Raw genomic sequence first — 25,127 nt, forward strand, 5'->3', positions numbered from 1 at the left:
GCATTTGCCATGTTTCTGCCCAATCACCCAACCTGTCCAAATCGTACTGGAGTTTCATGACATCCTCCTCACAGCATACCCTCCCACCCAGCTTTGTGTCGTCTGCAAATTTGGAGATATTACATCCAATTCCCTCGTCCAGATCATTAATATATATTGTGAACAACTGGGGTCCTAGGACCGATCCTTGCGGTACCCCACTAGTCACTGCCTGCCACTCGGAAAACGACCCGTTTATTCCAACTCTTTGCTTTCTGTCCACCAACAAGTTCTCTATCCAAGTCAATACCTTGCCCCCAATCCCACGTGCCTTAATTTTGCACACTAATCTCTTATGTGGGACCTTATCGAAAGCCTTCTGAAAGTCCAAATACACCACATCCACTGGTTCTCCCTTATCTATTTTACCAGTTACATCCTCAAAAAATTCCAGTAGATTAGTCAAGCATGATTTACCTTTTGTAAATCCATGTTGACTTTGTCCGATCCTGTCACTGCTTTCCAAGTGCTCTGCTATTACATCTTTTATAATGGACTCTAGCATTTTCCCCACTACCGATGTCAGGCTTACCGGTCTATAATTCTCCGCTTTTTCTCTACCACCTTTTTTGAATAGTGGGGTAACATTAGCTACCCTCCAATCCATGGGTACTGTTCCAGAGTCTATCGAGTTCTGGAAGATGACCAGCAATGCATCTACTATTTCTAGGGCCACTTCCTTAAGTACCCTGGGATGTAGATTATCAGGCCCTGGGGATGTATCAGCCTTCAGTCCCATCAATTTCCCCAACACCATTTCCCTACAAATACTGATTTCTTTCAGTTCCACCCTTTCATCAGACCCTATGTTCCCCGGCATCTCTGGGGCGTTATTTGTGTCCTCCTTTGTGAAGACAGAACCAAAATATGTATTTAGTTGGTCTGCCATTTCTTTGTTCCCCATTATAAATTCCACTGATTCTGACTGCAAGGGACCTACGCTTGACTTCACCAATCTTTTTCTCTTCACATATCTATAAAAGCTTTTACAGTCCGTTTTTATGTTCCCTGCAAGCTTACTCTCATATTCTATTTTCCCTTTCTTAATTAATCCCTTTGTCCTACTTTGTTGAATCCTAAACTGCTCCCAATCCTCAAGATTATTGCTTTTTCTGGCCGATTTATATGTCCTCTCTTTGGATCTTATGCTATCCCTAATTTCCCTTGTTAGCCACGGTTGAGTCACCTTTTTTGTTTTATTTTTATGCCAAACTGGGATGAACAAATTCTGTAGCTCATTCATTCGGTCTTTGACTGTTTGCCATTGCCTATCCACCGTCAACCCTTTGAGTGCCATTCCCCAATCAATCCTACCCAACTCGCTCCTCAGACCATCGTAGTTTCCTTTATTTAAATTGAGGACCCTAGTCTCTGATTTAACTACTTCATTCTCCATCTTAATGAAGAATTCAATCATATTATGATCGCTCCGACCCAAGGGGCCTCGTACAACAAGATTGCTAATTAATCCTTTCTCGTTACATAATACCCAGTCTAAGATGGCCTGATCTCTGGTTGGTTCCTCGACATATTGGTCCAGGAAACCATCCCGTAAACACTCCAGGAATTCCGCCTCCACAGTATTGTTAATAATTTGGTTGGCCCAATCTATATGTAGATTAAAGTCACCCATGATGACTGCTGTGCCCTTGTTGCATGCTTCTTTAATTTCCCTTTTAATGCCATCCCCAACCTCCGCCTTACTGTTTGGAGGTCTATATACCACTCCCACTAACGTTTTTTTCCCCTTAGTATTCCTCAATTCTACCCATACAGATTCCACATCATCAGAGCTAAATATAAGTCTTTATCTTTTAGTCTCACTCCATGGAATGCCATCCCCAAACTGTAGCGTTTCTCCACCTCCCTCTTCTCCTGTGAGACCCACCTTAAAACCCACCTCTTTGACGAAACTTTTGGTCACCCCTTCTAATCTTTCCTTCATTGGCTCAGTGTCCATTTTTGTTACTTCGTGCCTCTGTGAAGCATGGTTTTTTTTATGTTAAAGGTGCCATATACAAGTTGTTATTATATGCTGGAGGTATAATTGAAACCAAACTGAGACCATGCTGAGAATGATGCAACGATGGTAGATTCACGCTGTACTGCTGGATCTACCTAACTTTGTAGTTGGGAAATTGGACCTGTGAAGATCTGCACTGAAATGCAGGCACAGAGTTCTACTCACAGTCCAAATACAAGTTCCATTGGAATGGCAGCAAAGGAGCACATGGGCAGTTGGTTCTCTGGTAACTGAAATGTGTTTTAAATTACATTTAAAATTTATACTGTAGTTGTTGCAAAGCTAAAGCGGAATAACCTCCTTAAGGTCTCACATATTTGCTGCCTAAATTCAATTCTGACAACTTCACACAATTTGTAATAATGGAAAGCTGAAATCAACCCACACTGATACAAGATGAGAGATGTAAGTGACCTATTGGTTGTAAAAATTATGCAAACAGATAAAGGTCATATTTTCAAAAGGTCACCTTTTTGCTTAATACTTTAGGCAACTTGTGGATACATTACAGAATTGGCAACTCTATTACTGGCATTTGATGATGGTTTCAACATTGAAATTTTGCATTAACCATTTGGTGCAATAGATCCATTTTGAACTGAACTTGTTGTTGAAAAGGGGCATGGTAGGCATTAGTTTTACAATTCAGATGTCATTTTGATCCCCAGTAATATATCTATGAAGGGTTGTGTGGCACGGAGGCTCTTGGCCATGGTATTTCCATCTAACCTCTATCCAAGTTATACAGGCCACACATTCAAGAGGCAGGTGTTTTTATTCATATTGAGATAATTAGAGAGAAAAGAAAGACTTGCATTTATATCGTGCCTTTCACAACCTCAAGAAGTCCCAAAGCACTTTACTGCCAATGAAATACTTTTGAAATGTAGTCATTGTAGTAATGTAGGAAACACAGCAGCCAATGTGTGCACAGCAAGCTCCCACAATCAGCAATGTGACAATAATCAGATAATCAGTTTTAGTGATGTTGGTTGAGGGATAAATATTTGCCAGGACATCGGGGGTAACTCCCCTGCTCTTCTTCAAAATAGTGCCACAGGATCTTTTACATCCACCTGAAAAGGCAGACTTGGCTTAACATCTCATCCAAAAGATAGCACCTCTGGCAGTGTAGCACTCCCTCAGTACTGCACTAGAATATCAACCTAGATTTTGTACTCAAGTCTCTGGAGTGGGTCTTGACCCCATAACCCTCTGACTCAGAGGCTAGAGTGCTACCAACTAAGCCACAGCTGACACCACCACACTTAGGTAAAGGACGAAGTCCCATTTTGCAGAACACCACCCCAAGGTAGAAAAGGGTACAATATAAGATGAGGTAAATCAAGAAGTAGCAAGTGAGCCATGCCAAGGTTGGCTTTTAAAAGCCTGTAGATTGTAAGAGAATGGTATACAGAGGAATATTATCCTACTTGTTGGCACAGATGAAACCCCCATAGCTCACACACAAGGTTAGTTCATGCTTGCTTTTCCTCCACTCAGCACCTGCAGTAGCCAGTTTTTGTTTTTGATCGAAACAAGTGAATCACGCGCTTTAAAATACCCAAAGATCTGTTATCTGTATGTTCTTGTCGTGTCTGTTAATATGAGTTGTACTTCAGCAATGATTCCCAGTTACTGACAACAATTTGCAAATACACAAATTTTCTACAATATAAAACGGTGTAAAGGAAGATTTACAGAAAACTGCAATATATTTTTCACTGAGACCACTATAATATCACTATTGTGCTTTTTTATTCTTACATTATTCCCACATTACAACAGTGACTCCACTTCAAAAAGTACTTCATTGGCTGTAAAGCGATTTGAGACGTCCGGTGTCGTGAAAGCTGCTATATAAATGCAAGTCTTTCTTTAGGTTTTTGAATTGAGAATTGGGACTTCATAAGTAACCATTTTCTTCCAAAATTGAAACAAATCTAGGTCCTCTCTTCAATGCAGCACATATGTGAAAAGGTTTTCTGTGAGTCACACATTTGCATAATTATTCACAATTCCAGGTGCAGATTTGGACACCTGCAGGGGGAACATTGGTGATGGGTGCAGAAATCGAAAGGAATGGGGCAAGTAAGGGGAAATGCAGAATAGGAGGACAAAAATTATTATAGCCTTTGAAAGGCTCAAAAGGCATATTGATCCATTGACAGGCTTTACCAATGCTGAAGAGGGAGAGGACTAAAAAGTGACAGGAATAAAAATCAAGGGAAAGGACCCTAATGTTCAGACATGATTCTGTAGATAAGTGACAGAGCAAGACCTGACCCCATTTGATAGCTGAATTGGAGGTGGTGCTGTATGAGGTGGCTGGAAAGAGGGTGGTCCTGCTTGTTGCTTCATGGCACCATCGCTGTTGGTCATCCAGCATAACAGTTAGTCATGGCTTCACATATTACACCTGTGCCATTGGGCCTGCTATCACAACCTAGCTTGAGAATTGGTGACTCTGCAGGTACTAATCCTCTACCAAAGTGGGATATATGCAGCTTCATCTGTAGATTTGACTGTGTGCACACTGACACATGGTCACAGCACACTTGCCAGGCTGATTTTCCTCTTCCTTTTCCAAAAAGCTCACATATATAGGCAATCCCACTGGCAGCACTAAAGGAAGTTTTGAGTTGAAAAAAGCAGCAAAGCAGTTATCACAAAGGCTCACGAAAGCCGAAGTGGCAGCAGAGAGAAAAACAACAAAAAGAAAATTAAGAAAATCAGTGCAGAAATGGCCTTAAAACTGTGAATTGATTTTTTTCACTATGCTCTTTAAATGAGCTTCTGCCAGCAACTGATTGCTTGACAACCCTGGACACCCATTATATATTAACAAGATTAGGAAATAGAGTAGTACTTGTGTAATGGCTAGAAACACACCTGGAAAGTGTTTGCATCACATTATAAACCTCCCTCCTGTTTCAGAAAGGAGATCCCTCAGTGATCCCCAGTCCTGCTGGAAAGGCATATGAGGTGCAAAAGGGGAACAGAACTGGCATGGATCTCAGCACACTACTCACTGTGAACTGATGTACATAGAGTATAACAGACACAAAAACTGATCCCCGTCCTCTTCCAATGCTCATTTATAGTATCCCATTGATTGCCTTCAAGCATTTTTCCCACTATGGATTTTAGGCTAACTGCACCGTAATTACCAGGATCCCATGCCTTACCCATCTTTTGAATATTTTTTAATGGAATACGCTTTCTTTCCTCATCTTGTATAACAATCTTAAATGCATTTATTTTTTCTTCTGCTGTTCTATTTTAAGTATGGTTGCCAATTAATTATTCCAAAGACTCTATTCGTAGCACGAGACCTTCTCTTCCAAAGTCTTGTTTCTGGCCTTAGCCTTTACAGCAATATTAAATCTAACAATACAATCATCATTAAATCTAAAGTGCTCACTAACCTCCAGGTTACTAACCAGCTCTGCTGGATTGCTAAATCTTATAAATCTTATAAAGCTTCTGTATCATATATTAAGTGAGCAAACCACCCATGACTGCCTATGAGAATTTATTTGTATTCTCACCCCTCTTATCGGGTTATCTATACAATCTGCTGGATGTTGAAATCCCCATGATTAAAACATTACGGTGTTTTGCCACCCTCTCTATCTGCACAAACAGCCCCATTACACCTGCTCACCTTATGCCGATGGTCTATATCCATTTCTAATCAACCTTAACTCCTTTTAGAAAGAAAGACAGACAAACACAATCTCAGGACATCCCACTGCACTTATACAACCAATGAAGTACTTTTGTAATGTAGGAAACGTGGCAACCAATTTGCGCACATCAAGCTCCCACAAACAGCAATGTGATAATGACCAGATAATCTGTTTTTTTTGTCATGTTGATTGAGGGATAAATATTGGCCAGGGCATAAAATCACAAATGCATTATAAAGATACTAGTAAAATTCATGGATATTGTAACAGTGAGCAATACTATATTATACAGAGGGTCTGATTGTAAATTCTGTTGGTAGTGATAAGGCTAACAATCATATAGTATTCTATCCTGATCAATGTGAGCAATTAGACCACTTCATATTTCCACATCATTTGAAGTCTTAATCAGCCAATAAAAACAATGTCCCCATTGTTCCAATAAAAGCCAGTACATTGCATGAACCAAATGGTGATCTTTGAGTCACAGTGCAAGCAGATGCATCTGGCATGTTCTGATATACCCTAATCAAAGAACAAAAGGCTACTTCCAACTCTTCCATTCACAGGCAACAGGCCCATCCCAAGAGACAAACAGACAGAATCACAGGTGGTGGAAGAGTGAGTGCAAAGAAATGCAGTGCACCTGCTTATTACTGTATCCGCTCACTCAGACACGGTGTTTAGCTGCGCATGTACATTTAAAGGGGTACTGAAACTAGAAATACAAGCTATAAACAAATTACTCTTTTGTTGTACATGCCATGCCAATAGATTGTGAGTCATATCACTCAATTATTCTGATAGCAAAATACTGCGGATGCTGGAAATCCGAAATAACAACAGAAAACGCTGGAAAAACTCAGCAGGCCAGGGTAGCATCTGTGAAGAAAGAAACAGAGTTAATGTTTCAGGTCGATGACCTTTCGTCAGAACTGGAAAAAAGCAGGAAAAGGAATAGATTGTGAAGCAAGTTAGGGGCTGGGAAAAGGGGGAGGGGATGAAAGAACAAAATTGTTCTGCCTGACTTACAATGCCTGTTAGTTTTCCATAAGCCAAATGTGAGATCCAACCTAATGTGTTTAAACTATGCATTCCTCCAGCCGTGCACTCACGTTGCTTTGCAGCAATAAAGTGACATAAATCTTGTTCCACTGTGATGTGAGAATATCCTCAATAAAGCATTGCTAATTCGTTGATCATGTATGTCAGGTACTCTAGGTAGCTATCTGGATCAACGTGTCATGTGGTGTGGTACTGAGCTGTTTGGCATCACATTAAGCCATGTAGAATAAGCAGGTCTAATTTCCATTATTGATCTGTGGTGAGTTATCTGATCCTCAGCCTGACCAGTGGTATAGCTTTGCTGTATTGGCTCAATGTCTCTGGACTATGGAACTCTATCTTTTAATGCCAATTCCCTGCCTTGTCTCCATATCCCTTAATATCCTTACTTCCCAAGTAAGAATCTATCGCTCTTTTAAGCAATTCAATTAATTTTGCATCTATAGCTTTCTGGGATAAGTATTCCACATTCCTTTTATGTAGAAGTTTTTGCAAGTTTTGAGCGCACTGTATACACCAAAGGCTATGGGCCGCAACAATATCCCGGCTGTCGTGCTGAAGATTTGTGCTCCAGAACTAGCCATGCCTTCAGCCAAGCTGTTCCAGTACAGCTACAACACTGGCATCTACCCGACAATGTGGAAAACTGCCCAGATATGTCCTGTCCACAAAAGGCAGGACAAATCCAATCTGGCCAATTACCGCCCCATCAGTCTACTCTCAATCATCAGCAAAGTGATGAAGGTGTCGTCAACAGTATTATCAAACGCCATTAACTCACAAATAACCTGCTCACCGATGCTCAGTTTTGGTTCCGCCAGGAACACTCAGCTCCAGACCTTATTACAGCCTTGGTCCAAACATGGAGAAAGGAGTTGAATTCCAGAGGTGAGGTGAGAGTGACATCCCTTGACATCAAGGCAGCATTTGACCAAGTGTGGCATCCAGGAGCCCAAGTAAAATTGAAGTCAATGGGAATCAGGGGGAAATCTCTCCACTGGCTGGAGTCATACCTAGCACAAAGGAAGATGGTTGTGGTTGTTGGAGGCCAATTATCTCAGCCCCACGACATCACTGCAGGAGTTCCTCAAGGCAATATTTTAGGCTGCTTCATCAATGACCTTCCCTCCATCATAAGGTCTGAAGTGGGGATGTTCACTGATGATTGCACAGTGTTCAGTTCCATTCGCAACTTCTCAGATAATGAAGCAGTTCATGTTCGCATGCAGCAAGACCTGGACGACATTTAGGCTTGGGCTGGTAAGTGACAGGTAACATTCGCACCACAGAAGTGCCAGGCAATGACTATCTCCAATAAGAGAGAGTCTAACCATCATCCCTTGACATTCAATGGCATTACCATTGCTGAATCCCCCACCATCAACATCCTGGGGGCCACCATTGACCAGAAACTTAACTGGGCCAGCCACATAAATACTGTGGTTACAAGAGCAGGTCAGAGGCTAGGTATCCTGCAGTGAGTGACTCACCTCCTGACTCCCCAAAGCCTTTCCACCATCTACAAGGCACAAGTCAGGAGTGTGATGGAATACTCTCTGACATGAATCAGTCATTCATGAAAGAAAGACTTATGAATTAATACTGAGCGGCCTACGGGTGGCACTGTCCAGGGAGAGTATAAATACTCGGGCACAGGTGCAGCTTGCGCAGGACATTCTTAACAGGAACTAGTGAAGGACACAACTAGGCCTCCATGTTGTAAAACAGTTGATTAAAGCTTTGTTTAATGCTTAGACCAAGTGCCTGGTAGTTTTCTTATGTCACTCTCCACTTGCCTGGATGAGTGCAGCTCCAACAACACTCAAGAAACTCAACACCATCCAGGACAAAGCAGCCTGCTTGATTGGCATCCCATCCACCCCCTTAAATTCACTCCCTCCACCACCATGGCTGCAGTGTGTACCATCTACAAGATGCACTGCAGCAACTCACCAAGGCTTCTTCGGCAGCACCTCCCAAACCCGCAACCTTTACCATCTAGAAGGACAAGGGCAGCAGGCACATGGGAACACCATTACCTGCAAGTTCCCCTCCGAGTTACACACCATCCTGATTTGGAAAAATATCGCCACACTTTTATTATTGCTGGTTCAAAATCCTGGAACTCCCTCCCTAACAGCACTGTGGGAGTACCATCACCACACGGACTGCAGCGGTTCAAGAAGGCAGCACATCATCACCTTCTGAAGGGCAGTTAGGGATGGGCAATAAATGCTGGCCTTGCCAGCGATGCCCACATCCCATGAATGAAAAAAAACTTGCGCTTTAATGTAGTAAAACGTCCCAAGGTGTTTCACTGGAGCATTATCAAAATTTGACACTGACCCAGATAAGTGATATTAGGGCAGATGACCAAAAGCTTGGTCAAAAAGGTAGGTTTTAAGGAGTGTCTTAAAGGAGGAAAGAGAGGTAGTGAGGCAGAGAGGTTTAGGGAGGAAATTTCAGAGTTTACAGCCTCGGCAGCTGAAGACACAGCCTCCAATGGTGGAGCGATTAAAATCAGAGATGTGCAAGAGGCCAGAATTGGAGGAGCGCAGATGTCTCAGTAGAGCTGTTGAAGCTTACAGAAATAGGGAGTGGTGAGGCTATGGAGTGATTTGAATACAAGCATGACAATTTAAAATCGAGATGTTGCTTAAACGGCAGCCAATGTCGGTCAGTGAGCACAGGGATGATGAGTTAATGGGACTTGGTGTGAGTTAGGATACGGGCTGCAGAGTTTTAGGTGAGCTTAAGTTTATGGAGGATGGAAGATGGGAGGCCGGCCAGGAGTGCGTTTGAATAGTCAAGTCTAGATGTAACAAAGGCATGGATGAGGGTTTCAACAGCAAATGGGCTGGGTCAGGGGCAGAGTCAGGTGATATTACGGAGGTGGAAATAGGTGGTCTTTGTGATGGTGTGGATATGTGGTTGGAAGCTCATCTCGGGGTTAAATACGACACCAAGGTTGCGAACAGTCTGGTTCAGCCTCAGACAGTTGCCAGGGAGAGGGATGGAGTTGGTGGCTGCGAAACAAAGTTTGAGTTGGGAAACAAAGACAATGGCTTCCGTCCAATGTTCCCATTCAGCTGTGCAGCCACGAAGCCACACAGCGGTGTGGAGGTCCCACACAAGCTGCTCACCAGCTTTTACATTGAAGAAACCACTCGTGTGAAAATTTGAATGGGCCACGCAGCCAGTTAAAGGGACCGCAAACCTAAAATAAAGATTAGAGGGAACATTGCTTTGGTCTTCCCAATACTTAGTTGAAGCAAAATTTCTGCTCGTCCAATACTGGATGTCGGACAAGCAGTCTGACAATTTAGAGACAGTGGACAGGTCGAGAGAGGTGGTGGTGAGGTAGAGCTGGGTGTCGTCAGCGTACATGTGGAACCTGACATTGTGTTTTCGGATGATGTCACTGAGGGGCAGCATGTAGATGAGAAATAGGAGGGGGCCAAGGATAGATCCTTGGGGGACACCAGAGCTCACAGTGTGGGAACGGGAAGAGAAGCCATTGCAGGTGATTCTTTGGCTATGACTGGATAGATAAGAATGTAACTGGGCGAGTGCAGTCCCACCCAACTGGATGAGAGAGGGGAGGCGTTGGAGGAGGATGGAGTGGTCAACCGTGTCAAAGGATGCAGACAGGTCGAGAAGGACGAGGAGGGGTAGTTCACCTTTCTCACAGTCACATAGAATGTCATTTGTGACTTTGATAAGTACCACTTCAGTACTTTGGCAGGGGCAGAAACCCGATTGCAGGGATTCGCACATGGAGTTCTGGGAAAGATGGGCACAAATTTGGGAGGCGACTGCATGTTCAAAGACTTTGGCGAGGAAAGGGGGGTTGGAGATGGGGGCAACAGTTTGGAAGGACAGAGGGGCCAAAGCTTGGTTTTTTTTTGAGGAGGGGAGTGATGATGGCAGATTTGAAGGGGAGGGGGACAGTGACCTAGGGAAGGGAGGGAAGCGACAGATGTAACTGAATGGATAGTCTCAATCTTAGTAACAAAGAAGTCCATGAGCTCCTTGCACTTGTTGTTGGAGGTGAAGTTGGAGGAGGCAGGGGAGAGGGGTTTAAGAAGACGGTTTGCAGGAGAGAAAACCCCGCCCGTGCCATTCTTGCCAGGCTGGGCGGGGTGGGGGCAGGGTCAAAATTAAACCCTGTGTGTCTGCATATGCAGATGAAAATCAGCATCACTCCTGGGCCCCACCCCCTTTGAAGGTAAACATGAGAGCAAATTTTCACAAAGCAAGATTCCACAAACAACTCACAAATCAATAACTAGATAGCGTGTTTTTGTGATGTTAATTGAGGGATGAATCTTGGTCAGGCCATTGGAAAAACTCCCTGCTCATGATTGAATAGAACCATGAGATCTTTTACATCCACCGCTACAGGAAGATGGGGCCCTATTTTAACATCCCATCTGAACAACTGCTCTGACAATGGAAATTCCCTGAGGACTGCACTGAAACATCAGCCATGATTTACTGCCTAAGTCTTTGAATTTAAGGCTTGAATCGACAAACATCTTTACTCAGAAGTGAGATGTCAGTATTTTTTCACAACAAGCAGCGAAGATATAAACAGTGGATTATCAGAGAGTTTGTTACAGATATGCACAGGGTCTCATTGGTTTGGGTCTTCTGGTGCAGGATTGATGCAGACAATAGTTCACAGAATGGCAAAAAACAACATGCGATGCCACACACCTCTGTAAATTTAGCCCCCAAACATCTAACATTCTGCATGTAATATCGCTGGCTGATCGCTCTGACACATTGCTTCATATTGAAAGCCAAAGGTAAATATTGTACTTTATAATGCTACAGCAAGAAAACATTCAATCCAAATCTTCATATTCAGATCTTCAGACCTGGCATTACTTAACTCTGCTGGTATTCTCCCATGATCTGGATTCTGTTAGTCAGTGCAGTACACGCATAAAAGCGGGAAGAAGCTTCACGGTGTATCATGTGACAGCATAACATTTCCCTGCACTGCTCATCAAAAGTATCTCATTGGTTGTAAAGCGCTTTGGGATGTCCAGAGGTCATGAAAGAGGCTAAATAAATGCAAGTTGTTTCCTTTCCTTTATAACAGTCTCTAAATGAGGCATGGAGAACTCATTTTCATGAAAAGCACACGTTTGATTAAAATAATGATCCGTTCCACACAGTATTCATCACTGTAACCATGCAGTTATTGCACTCAGTATTTCACAGCGAGTTTAATTCTTGCAGTAATTGCAAGTCTGTTCATTTCTAATAGAAACCCTAACCCTTAATTATACAGCTGGGTGTGCAACAGCAAAAAGAAATCAACAGACTAGTTTTTAGGGATTGCTTCCTGACAGATGGAAACCTGATTGGTCTTTAACGCTCAATTGAAACAAGCAAGATTAACACACTGTGGTATGAGATACCAGGAAAATCGCCAGCTGAAAAAAAAACAGAAAATGCTGAAAGCATTTGTGGAGAAGGGAAGGTGGGAAACATTAATCCTAAAAATGCTTGTCTCCACAAATGTGGCCTGATCTGCTGAGTGTTTCCAATATTTTCTGTTTTTATTTCAGATTCCCAGCATCTGCAGTATTTGGCTTTTTGTTTTACTGTTAAAGTCGTAGGGGGAAAAATTGGGTCACGCCCCCTTTGGGGCGCTATCTTTGCTGGGGCGCTGCTTTTAGCGCCCCGAAAAAGTTAGCGCCGCTGCACCCGAAATTCACCGGTAGCGCCCCAAGAGGGAGGAGGGGTGCTACTGGAAGCACCCCACGGGGTGCTGCGAGTGAATATCTTATTACTTATTAAAGGGGAGGGGCCTTGCGCAGCGCGACCCAGGGCCCCGCTCAAGAGAAGTGCCGTGCTCATGGAACGCAACTGGCACTCCGGAGGGGGGGGGTGCGAGGGGCTGCACAGAAGGCCGGAGACGGCAAAACGGGCAGGTGCTGGCAGGCGGCCAGCAACAAAAATGGCTGCCCGGCATCTTCCCTTTAATTTGCACTGCCCCAGCCGCAGGTAGGCCCCCCTGACCCTGTTGGATATAGCGTCCGGCGGTAAGTCAGGGAGCGCTACCGAAGATCGCAGCCGGGGCGCGAGTGGGGTGCTGCGCACGGCAATGATGTTATTGTCAGCGGCGCAGCGCCGCGGGGCGCTAACAGTTACCGCCGCCGCTAACCTCCTGCTGAATTTTCCAGGAGGCGTTAGCGGCACCGCGCCCAGGCGCTAGTTGCTTTGCGCCCGTTAGTGCCCTCTTAGGGCGCTAACGGGAGGCGCAAATCAACCAAATTTTTCCCCCATAGACTCCACCCTAACACATGGTTTTACATGGGATTTGAATGTCTAATAAAGCATTTGCACAAACTGCACCACAGTCGGGCAACCAAGTCAATAAATAATTGCGGAGCACAGAGTGGGCAGAAATTGGGCAAGTTTACAAACTTGCGTTGTCTGGCTCCCACTCATACAAATCCCACCAGCAGGAACTTTAAGCACCCAATTCCTCATAAAACCCCCAAAATTAAGTTTTTGTTCAAATGTGTTTTTAAAGAATAACTAACATCCTGCCATTTTTGACTCCATATCTTAAAATCTCAGAGTGACCTCTGGCAAGCAAATCTCAACATTGATGGAAGAGTTTAGTATAAAATTTCTATAAGAATACCCTAAAATTAGAATATATCAATTCCATGATGTTCTACAGAAAATGTTGGAAAACACTCTGTGGAGAGAGAAACAAAGTTAATGGACTGAATCTTGACTGGGCAGGCTGCGTAGGTGGGGGGGCGGAGTTTCTGTCGGGAAACCCGGAATTTTGGTTTCCCCACATGCTGTGGAGATTTGACAGGTTCCCCACCTGGTAGCCACTTGGGTGTTTTATCCAACATTTATGTAAAGTTTCTATTAATGTGGTGTCAAACATTGAAATTTTTATTTGACAGATTTGTGTGCACCTTTGGAAGTGGCTTAGTGAGTTGCAGTGAATTGTGAGTCATAACGGTGATGAGTGTGAAAGGAATGGCTTGGTCACTGTAAGGATGCTTTACAGTGTTGGTGTGAGGTGGTGCCAACCTGGCGCATCATGTGGCAGCCAGGGTGTACAGCGTAAAGTTAAGTAAATCTGGCCATTGTTGTTGGTGCTGCTGGTGTGCCTGGTGCTGCTGGTTTTGGGGCTCATCGTGGTCCGATTCTAAAGGCCAAGTTGAGACAGTATAAATAGCACCCATGTTGATAGAATAGATGGCAGGTGAAGTACAGATGACAGAAGCAATCTGTTAATGGTGAGAGAGGTAATGAGGGGAGACTGGATGGAGACTTGTGGAAAGACTTGCAGCATGTTAAATCTATTGTAGAAATGCAGTGAGGAAGAGCTTGTGGCTGAGGAAAGTGATCTCTGTCAGGTGGGAGCTTTTACCATACGTTTGAAGCTGTCAAGGAATCAGCTGGAGCAATGGCCACTGAACTCCCGCCTCAGGTTGACAGACGTGGTCACTGAACAGTGTGGTTCCCGTGGCCATGAAGTTAAAGTTAAAAAGTAAGGTAATAAAAAGTCTGTTAAGGGTCTGGTAAGTACATTATAATGAGTTTAATTGGGTTGCCTGCCGCTGCCTGTCGGGTCTGCTCAGCGCTGACAGACCCGACATTGGGAAAGGCGCATTGCGGCGGGATGACAGCGGGTATCCGACCTGCTGTAAAAAAAACACCCGAACCGGCACTGATCCCGCCCGCTGACACCTTCGGAAAATTCAGGCCAATGAGTTCAAATCCCACCATGACAGCTGGGGAATTTAAATTCAGTTAATTAAATAAATTTGGCATAAAAAGCTAGTATCAGTGAGGATAACCATGAAACTAATGCAAATAGCCCAACTCTGTGCCAGCGATACTGATTTTACTGTCAGTTTGGATGATCTGTCAAGAGCATGTGGAAACCAGGAGGTTGTGGGATCTTTCAGATGGATTACAATGCCGCAATTTCTGCCCCATTGTTTCAGGTCAATGACCTTTCATCAGAACTAAGAATCACTTTCATCCTCCTTCAGCTTATTTGGTCAACTGACCTCCATCCCATTCACTAATCTGCCTCCAAATGTGACTGCTTGCCCTCAACCCTATTGGGCCACCCGGGCACTCCAGCCCACTGACGCATCTGTCCATTCGGCCTCCTGCCTTTACCCCTTAGCCTCCCAGCCTGCCGAACCTATGGGCCTTCATGATTTTGTGTTACCGCATGGCCGGCTGGCGGCCCATGTACTTCCTCCATGTCGTCCCATGATGCTCGCAAACACAAGGCACCTGTTCAACCAGTCAACCTCCCACCTCCTAGTCTACTGGATCTATGGTCTTCCATGACTCGTGGCCCCCCATAGCAGCCTGGCTGCTCAGCCATGAACTCTCTCTGAATGTCCCAAACACATTTGCTAAGATGAAGCAGACAAACATCAAGGGTCCACTGGCAGTTGACTATTAACCTCCCGGTGAAACTAACCTCACCCAATACCCCCTCCCCCATTTAGTCTAGGTTCCTTGCACCATCACCCCTTTTGTCTTTTAATCTCTCCTGCCTTTCATACTATCATAGACCTTCCCTTTGTTCTTTCCTCCCCTCCCCCCTTTCCCTGCCCCACACTTGCTTAAATATCTGTTACTTCTCCAACTTTTTCCAGTTCTGACAAAGGGTCAACGACCTGAAATGTTAACTCTATTTCTCTCTCCATGGATGCTGCCTGACCTGCTGAGTGTTCCCAGCATTTTCTGTTGTTGTTTCAGATTTCCAGCATCCGCAGTATTTTGCTATGGTTGTAGTAGTCTTGGTTCCCACTTGTTTCCCCAGCTCACAACATTCCAGTCTTTGTCTGTCTCCTCTGACAGAGGGCAGCATTTAAATCATCACATGTCTCCCTCTCCCCCCTTCTCCTTGTCCTTCTCTTTTCTCTTTCACAATTGGTGTATTTCTGAAAATCACTATCTGAAAGCCAGACCAACTGGATTGATGGCTCCCAGCTTGTTGATATACCTCTGCACTGCACTACAGGTGTTGGCACAGCGATGCCAGCACAGTTTAGCTGTTAAAAGTCTCAACAGTTGAGCAGCATTGCGTTGAATGCCAGATTTGTGCTGAGAACAATAAATAGAACAAAATAAAAGTACATTTTATAGCACTAACATTCTTTTTAAAGAAAGGAAAGAGACTGAGCTGCACACAAAACTTTTACACAGTTTACTGGTCAACTAATGTGGCAATGAGCACTGCTCAGCTGTTCAATGCTGTTGTTTGCTGGCACTTTGAAACTATTTCTAAATATGGCAATCCTAAGACCCTGTAGAACATCATGGAATTGATATGGTAGAATAATTATAGTTTAGATTTAAGATTAGAAGGCCCCTCCCTCGTGTTTTAAACTGTGACATGAAGATGTTCATAAACAGTAAATCTGAGGCGATGTGGAGATTGAGTGGTGTGGAAATCTTTCAATCGTGGGACCTGGACTCAAATCCTGCCCGCTCTGCCCTCTTGATCAGCTATAGAGTCAGACATAAAATAAGCTTTGACAGTGTCGACTGAGTCTTCGAAAGATAAAAACTATCCATAACTCAGCACAGATTAACACTAAATTGGCAACAATGCCAACTTGCATTTATATAATGCCTTTAATGTAGAAAAATGTCACAGAGGCATGCCAAAGGGAGAGATGAGGAGGGGTAACCAAAAGCTTGGTCAAAGATGTGGGGTTCAAGAAGGATCCTAAAGGAGGCAAGCGAGATGGAGAGATGGAAATTTCACAGGGTGGGACCTTGGCCGCTCATGGCATGGCGGCCAATGGTGAAGGAGCGGGGTATATACAAGAGACTGGAATCAGAGGAACGGAGAGTTCAGGCGGGTTCATAGGGCTGGAACAGGTTACAGAGAGAGGGAGGGGGGAGAGGAGAGGAGAGGGGAAGGCCGTGGAAAACACAAGGGTGAGAATTTTAACAACAATCAAAGAGACCACAAGAATAGAGTGTGGGCAATTGAAAAATGCACATTGGAGCAGTAGGCAGTACTGTTCTGATGGGGCAAAGACATGTTAGGCAAGTGGAGGAAGTTTTACTCCACATCAGAGTGCTTTACACAGAGACTGAGGGGGCAATTTAAACCCCCTCAAAATGGTCGGGGGGCGTTAAATTGTTAAAAATGGGAAAACTGACCCCAACCCACCATGAATGCACCTACTTCCAAATTAACCAGGGCAGACTTGGGGACGGCCGAGTAACTCGTGGGGTCGGTAGTTATGTTATTTAAATGAGGCGCCGTGCCTCAGATTATGTCAGTGATTCGTATTTAGCGCCTCTGCAATCCCTCTCCCCCCGCGTTCTCCGCTGCACTCCGAGCCCCCACCCACCACCCTCCCGATGTTCTCTCCCCCCGCGTTCTCCGCTGTACTCCGAGCCCCCACCCACCTGTGGTGTATGTAACCTGTTCCACCTTAAGAGAACTACCTTAAGAGATGTACTACTTTCTCTTGGCTGCTGTATACTGTAATACCGGTGGTGACCACACCGGTATATAAGTGTTGTGTAGGGATTTGCTGGACAGTTCAGCCCTGACCCCCGAATAGTAAAGACCTGTTAAAGTTATTCTTGTGGTCTGTGTCCAGTGATTTACAATAAGCATAACTGGGACACACAGACTTAACAGTGGCGACGAGTCCGATCTTACCCTGCGGCAGTTTTACATCCAAGGCAGCTTCGTCCTCAGAACGGGCGTCGAGAAGAGGCATCCGCCCTCATCATCCTGCTGAGCACCATCGCACGGGAGGCATCGAGAACCCGGGTTAAAATAAAAATTCTGACCACGAAGCTCTCCATCAGCGACAGGCAGTGATCATCCCTTCTACCACGGTGGTGGGTAAGCCAATCAGCGACACGAGCAGAAAGTCGGCCGCGTTGACTGTGGAGTGGGGGAGGGAAAACGGAGGAAAAAGGGCGGAGAACTCGACCACGGCCGGTGAAAAGGGTCGGGCTGCAATCGAGGCCGAGAGGCGCAGCGACTGGGGCAGCTTAAGGCACGAGAGCCACGGAGAACTCAAACGCAGCCGGTGTAAAGGACCGGGCTGCATGTGGGGCTGAGAGGCGCAACAGCAGGGGAAGCGTGAATGCCCACGGGAACCGCGGGGGAGTAAAAGCAGCGTCGGGGAATTGAGAACTGCTGGGGAGGCGAGAACGGCAGCAGCACGGCAATCGCCATTGCAGCCAGCGGGGGAAGAAGGCAAACGCGGGAATCCGCCATTGTAGTCGGCGGGGGAAGAAGACGAGCGCGGGAAAGACCGCCAAGTGCGGGAAGCCGCCATTTTAGTAGGCGGGGGAAGAAGACAAGCGCGGGAAGCCGCCATTTTGAGAAAAAGAAAAATTTAAAAACTTGCAAGGATGCCTAAACATGGGAACATTAATACCTTTGATAGCGATATTGAAGATTGGACCACGTATGTAGAACGCATGGAAGTTTATTGTAAAGCAAATAAGGTACCAGATGATGAGAAAGCACTAACCTTATTAAGCTCAATGGGTGCGAAGACATACGGGCTATTGAAGCACCTTCTGTCACCAGATAAACCGGCGGATCAGACTTTCGCGAATATTGTTACTGTCCTGAAAAATCATTTAAACCCCACACCGCTGATGATAGCGGAACGATTTAAATTTTACAGAAGAACGCAGCTGAAAGACGAAAGCAACGCCGAATTTTTAATTCAACTGCGTAAGCTATCAAAGTACTGTCAGTTTGGAACATGACTAGCAGATGCGCTGAGAGATAAATTTGTGTGTGGATTGTTAAAAGAAGGAACACAAAAGCGACTGCTTGAGGAGCATGAGCTTACGCTTGATAAAGCTGTCACTATTGCAGCATCGCACGAAGCCGCAGCGAGAGGCACTGTGGAAATGCAGCTATGGTCACCGGAACTCAGCACCAATCAAATGGTCTTGGGTACAGTAAAATGTTATCGTTGTGGAAAGACAACGCACGATCAGAACCAGTGCTGGTTCAAAAATCAGGAATGCAGAAAATGTGGCAGGCTTGGTCACATAGCTAAAGTATGCCGGTCAGGAAAGAAGACCAGCAACAAAAAGTCACCGCAGGAAAAGTACAGAAAGGTACACAAGATGACAGAGAACAGTTCGAACGAACAGAAGTCAAATTCAGACTCCAGCAGTAATGAACTGGGTACACAATGTTGGTAATGAAGCAGACCTCCAAACAATCTGGGTCACACTTCAGATAGCAGGAGTCCAAGTGAAGATGGAATTGGACACTGGATCGGCATTGACGGTCATGAATAAGCAAGATTACAAAAGGTTATTCCCACATATTCCCCTACGGGATACGGAGATTGTATTGAAAACATACACGGGGCAGAGAGTATACCCCATCGGGAAGATAGAGGTAAAGGTGGTCCACAAGGGCAAAGAAAGCCGAGGAATGGACTTATATGTGCTACCTGAGGGAGGTCCACCACTACTGGGGCGGGAGTGGATTAGGAAAATAAATATGGACTTGCATTCCTTAAAAGCACTAACGGTAGATTCCGGTAAAAAAGATGTCAAACCTAAACGATTGTCCAGAATATTGGACGATGCTAAAGAGGTGTTCCAACAGGGACTGGGAACACAGAGGAATTACGGCAAACATCAAGGTTGAAGAACATGCAAACCCGAAATTTTTCAAAGCCAGACCGGTACCTTATGCGATACGACCTGATGTGGAAGCTGAGCTGGAAGGGCTAGAACATTCAGGAGTACTATCTAAGGTAGACTGGAGTGAGTGGGCCACGCCCATTGTCCCCGTCATGAAGCGTTCATCGAGCAACAAGCCGGGGGAACCGGGGAAGGTTCGCATCTGTGGAGATTTCAAGATCACTGTTAATCCGGTGCTTCACACGGTGCAGTATCCGCTTCCGCGGATTGAGGCTATCTTCGCTTTGTTGTCTGGCGGGAAACACTTCACCAAGATAGACCTGGCGCAGGCGTACTTACAGATGGAAGTTGAGGAAGAGTCACGCCAGTATCTCACGATCAACACGCATAGAGGCTTGTACCGGTATAATAGACTGGTTTTTGGAGTGGCATCGGCTCCAGCAATTTGGCAGAGGGCCATGGAGCAGGTATTACAGGGAATGTATCCCAGTTGAGGTCGTTCCTAGGGTTGATTAACTATTACCATAAGTTTCTGCCAAATTTATCCATGGTGCTGCACCCGCTGAATGCTCTTTTGCAGAAGGGAGTACCATGGAAGTGGAGCGAGGACTGTAAGAGGGCCTTTCGCAAAAGCAAGGCATTGATCACCTCAAAGGAAGTGTTGGCTCACTTCAACCCAATGCTGCCTATTCGTTTGGCTTGTGATGCTTCTCCATATGGTATTGGGGCAGTACTCTCACACAAGTTGCCAAATGGCCAGGAGAGGCCAGTTGCGTTCGCATCCAGATCATTGACCTCCGCTGAGCGCAACTATGCTCAGATAGATAGGGAGGCTCTCAGCCTTGTGTGGGGAGTAAAGAAGTTTAATCATTACCTGCAGGGCCAAAAGTTTACGCTTCTGACAGACCACCAGCCGTTGGTATCCATTTTTAACCTTAAGAAGGGTGTTTCGGTGATGACAGCACAGAGACTCCAGAGATAGTCCCTTTTCCTAGGGGCACATCAATATCAGATCGAATTCAAAGGTACAAAGCAGCATGGTAATGCTGATGGGCTGTCGCGCCTGCCACTACCTACAGAGGAGGAGGCACCGATGGTTGACCCTGTTGAGTTATTTCACTCGACCATCATCGAATGTTTACCAGTCACCAATGCAAGTATTGAAAGAGAAACCAGGAACGACCCGACACTGTCCCGGGTCTACGAAGTGACAGTGAAGGGATGGCCAGCACATGGTGATCCACTGTTACCGGCATTCTCAGCAAGACGAGAACAGCTGTCCGTCTGTCAAGGAACATTGATGTATGGAACAAGGGTGATTATTCCTCCTAAGTTAAGAGAGAGATTTCTAAAGGAACTGCATGAAGGTCATCTGGGGGGAGTCAAGATGAAAAGCCTTGCTAGGGCTTATGTGTGGTGGCCGGGTATCGACCAACAGATAGAGGATCTGACGAAAAGCTGCTCAGGGTGCCAAAAAGTGCAAAATGCACCTCCGATTGCACCGCTGCATCCATGGGAATGGCCTTCAACCCCATGGCAACGTGTACATATTGACTTTGCTGGTCCATTCATGGACTCCATGTTTTTAATTGCGGTGGACGCACATTCTAAATGGCCAGAAGTGATTAAGATGACTACCACTACCTCGGAAAAGACGATCGCAGTGCTAAGAACGATATTTGCAAGAAATGGATTGCCAGAACAAATATGTTCAGACAACGGACCGCAGTTCGTGTCAGAAGAATTCCAGAAATTCATGAAGAAGAATGGGGTGAAACATTATACCTCTGCCCCATATCATCCGGCTACAAACGGGTTGGCCGAGAGATTTGTACAAACGTTCAAAAAAGCAATAAAGGCCATGAGCGAAGATCAGATTCCACTACAACACAAGGTGGACAAATTCCTACTGGCATATCGAAACGCCACTCATGCAGTGACAAACCAAAGTCCTGCCATGATGTTCTATAACAGGAGGTTGCGGTCCAGGTTGGACTTGTTAAAACCAAATGTGCGGAGGGAAGTTGAAAACAAACAGTTCCAGCATATAAATAACAAGACCACTCGGAGTTTCGAAATAGGACAGCCAGTGTTAGCCCGGGACTATAAAAACGAGAAATGGCAATCTGGAACAATTCGGGCCAGACAAGGACCCCTGATGTACACGGTAGATATTGGTGAAAATGTAATACGGCATCATGCTGACCAACTGGTAGAATCGAGAACAAGGGTCGAACCCATGGTTACGGCAGAGACAACCGTGGAAGAAGTTAGTGAACCTGAAGCATCTACCTCAGAAGTGAATGTACCTGATGATGATGTCCAATCCATAAGAGACCAACTAGATGAGTCACCCCAGCAACGAGAATCAGAGACCCCTGAAAGGCGTTGTCCAACTCGAATCAGGAGGCCTCCTCAGAGACTGAATCTTTGAACTGTTTTGCATGAAGTTGTATATATATATGTTATTATGTTATGTTAAATGGGGATATAACTGTTAAGCTAAAAAGGGAGGATTGTGGTGTATGTAACCTGTTCCACCTTAAGAGAACTACCTTAAGAGATGTACTACTTTCTCTTGGCTGCTGTATACTGTAATACCGGTGGTGACCACACCGGTATATAAGTGTTGTGTAGGGATTTGCTGGGCAGTTCAGCCCTGACCCCCGAATAGTAAAGACCTGTTAAAGTTATTCTTGTGGTCTGTGTCCAGTGATTTATAATAAGCATAACTGGGACACACAGACTTAACACCACTGCCCTCCCGATGTTCTCTCCCCCCGCGTTCTCCGCTGCACTCCGAGCCCCCGCCCACCGCCCTCCCGATGTTCTCTCCCCCCGCGTTCTCCGCTGCACTCCGAGCCCCCGCCCACCGCCCTCCCGATGTTCTCTCCCCCCGCGTTCTCCGCTGCACTCCGAGCCCCCGCCCACTGCCCTCCCGATGTTCTCTCCCCCCGCGTTCTCCGCTGTACTCCGAGCCCCCACCCACCGCCCTCCCGATGTTCTCTCCCCCCGCATTCTCCGCTGCACTCCGAGCCCCCACCCACCGACCCCCAATCTTCACCTGCGGGCTTCCCACCAATTAGCTGGCCAGCCTTCAATCTAGCTGGCCACCGGGCGGGAAACCGAGTATAAAAATTCTAACGAGGTCCTGTCATTAAATTTGGCAGGACCTCCGCGTTCCCGGCATTTCCCGGCCGCTGACAGGCGCCTCCACTCCCTCCCTGCAAATATCGGGACCTGAGTGTATATAAAATATAAAATTGTTACATCTCCCTGCAATGGTATTCCTCGCTATGATAAGCAAATTGGCACCAATGTGTTAAATAAGAATTGTATCAACAATAGACGGGATGGGGTTCAGTTGTTTTGCACTCCATTGCTAAATAACCGGCTAACACTCACTATCTGGGATCAGACATGAAGAATAGACGCTTTTGCAAGGTAGTGAAGGACTTCCAGATCCTGTGGAACCATACCCCAGTAACTGTCAGCGCCTTTAGGAGAGGAGAGAAGAAAACTGGAAGAAAAGTTAGGGTTGCTCGATGAAAGAAAGAAAAAACAAATTATTCCCAATTAAACTGCGCTTGAGGATATCTATTATCTTTGGTCTCCTACAGAATTCATTTCACATAGAATTGAGATGAACCCCGACCAGATCTTCCCACTCTATGGGCTGGATTTTTCTGGCGCTCAGAGGGCAGGTTTGGAGGTGGGTCTGCTGTCAAAATAGCAAAGAGTGACAGCAGGCAGGAAACCCGCTGTCAACCCACCTCCACGCGAGTCTCCCAGGTGTCGGGCCTGTCAGCACAGAACTGACCCGACACCAAGCGGCAGGGGAGACAATTTAGCTCATTAAATGGCTTGTTAACAGACAATTTAATGTTATTTTGAGGCTTCCTTCCAATTTTACGTGCTCCCCCACGGGTTACCCGCTGCTCGGGGACTATGCCAGCTCACCCTGTCGTGAGTTGAGTCTACTCTGATGTTTCTGATAAGCTGACAGCTGCAGAAGTGGTGTAAAGGATGCCATGTTGCAGATGTTCAGTTTCAGAGCGCAGAAACTGTTGGTTACTGCATTTGTAAGACATATAGAGATTTCTTTAGAGCCAACTGTATAATCAGTGCCACCTCATTGGAACAACCTCTCTCACCATTGACAGTTTCACAGAGGATAACCAGGGAAAGAGTAGGGCCCATCAGGGACCAAAGTGGTAATCTGTGTGTAGAGCCGGAAGATGTAGGTGAGGTTTTAAATGAATATTTTGCATGTGTTCACTATGCAGAAGGATGATGTAGGCATAGAAATCAGGCAGGGGGATTGTGATATACTTGAACAAATTAGTATTGAGAAGGAGGAGGTACTAGCGGTTTTAGCAGGCTTAAAAGTGGATAAATCCCCAGGCCCTGACGAGATGTATCCCAGGCTGCTGTGTGAGGCAAGGGAGGAGATTGCAGGGGCACTGACACAAATTTTCAGAACCTCTCTGGCCACAGGGGAGGTGCCAGAGGACTGGAGAACAGCAAACATAGTACCATTATTCAAGAAGGGTAGTAGGGATAAACCAGGAAATTACAGGCCAGTGAGCCTAACATCAGTGATAGGGAAATTATTGTAAAAAATTCTGAGGGACAGAATTAGTCTCCACTTGGAGAGGCAAGGATTAATCAAGGATAGTCAGCATGGTTTTGTCAGGGGGAGATCATGTCTAACCAATTTGATTGAATTTTTCGAGGGGGTAACTAGGTGTGTGGATGAGGGTAGTGTAGTTGATGTAGTCTACATGGACTTCAGTAAGGCTTTTGGCAAAGTCCCACATGGGAAACTGGTCAAGAAGGTAAGAGCCCATGGGATCTGGGGCAATTTGGCACATTGGATCCAAAATTGGCTTAATGGCAGGAGGCAGAGGGTGATGGTCGAAGGTTGTTTTTGTGACTGGAAGCCTTTGTCCAGTGGTGTACCACAGGGATCGGTGCTGGGTCCTTTGCTGTCTGTAGTGTACATTAATGATTTAGATATGAATGTAGGAGGTATGATCAGTAAGTTCGCAGATGACACGAAAATTGGTGGAGTGGTAAATAGCGAGGAGGGAAGCCTCAGGCTACAGGACGATATAGACGGGTTCGTTAGATGAGCAGAACAGTGGCAAATGGAATTTAACACTAAAAAGTGTGAGGTGATGCAGTTTGGGAGGACTAACAAGCCAAGGGAATACACAATGAATGGTAGGACCCTAGGAAGGACAGAGGATCAGAGGTGTGTGCATGTACATAGAACCCTGAAGGCAGCAGGACAGGTAGATAAGGTGGTTAAAAAGGCATATGGGATACTTGCCTTCATTAGCAGAGGCATAGAATATAACAGCAGGGAGGTTATGATGGAGCTGTACAAAACGCTAGTTAGGCCACAGCTGGAATACTGTGTGCAGTTCTGGTCGCCACACTATAGGAGGGATGTGATTGGATTGGAGAGGGTGCAGAGGAGATTCACCAGGATGTTACCTGGGCTGGAGTGCTTCAGCTATGAAGAGAGACTGGGCAGGCTGGGGTTGTTTTCCTTAGAGCAGAGAAGGCTGAGGGGGGACCTGATTGAGGTGTACAAAATTATGAGGGGCATAGATAGGGTAGATAGA

Source organism: Somniosus microcephalus, chromosome 10 (assembly GCF_052327205.1).
Source record: "Somniosus microcephalus isolate GS21.2 chromosome 10, FLI_Smic_1.0, whole genome shotgun sequence".
Classification (NCBI taxonomy): Eukaryota; Metazoa; Chordata; class Chondrichthyes; order Squaliformes; family Somniosidae; genus Somniosus; species Somniosus microcephalus.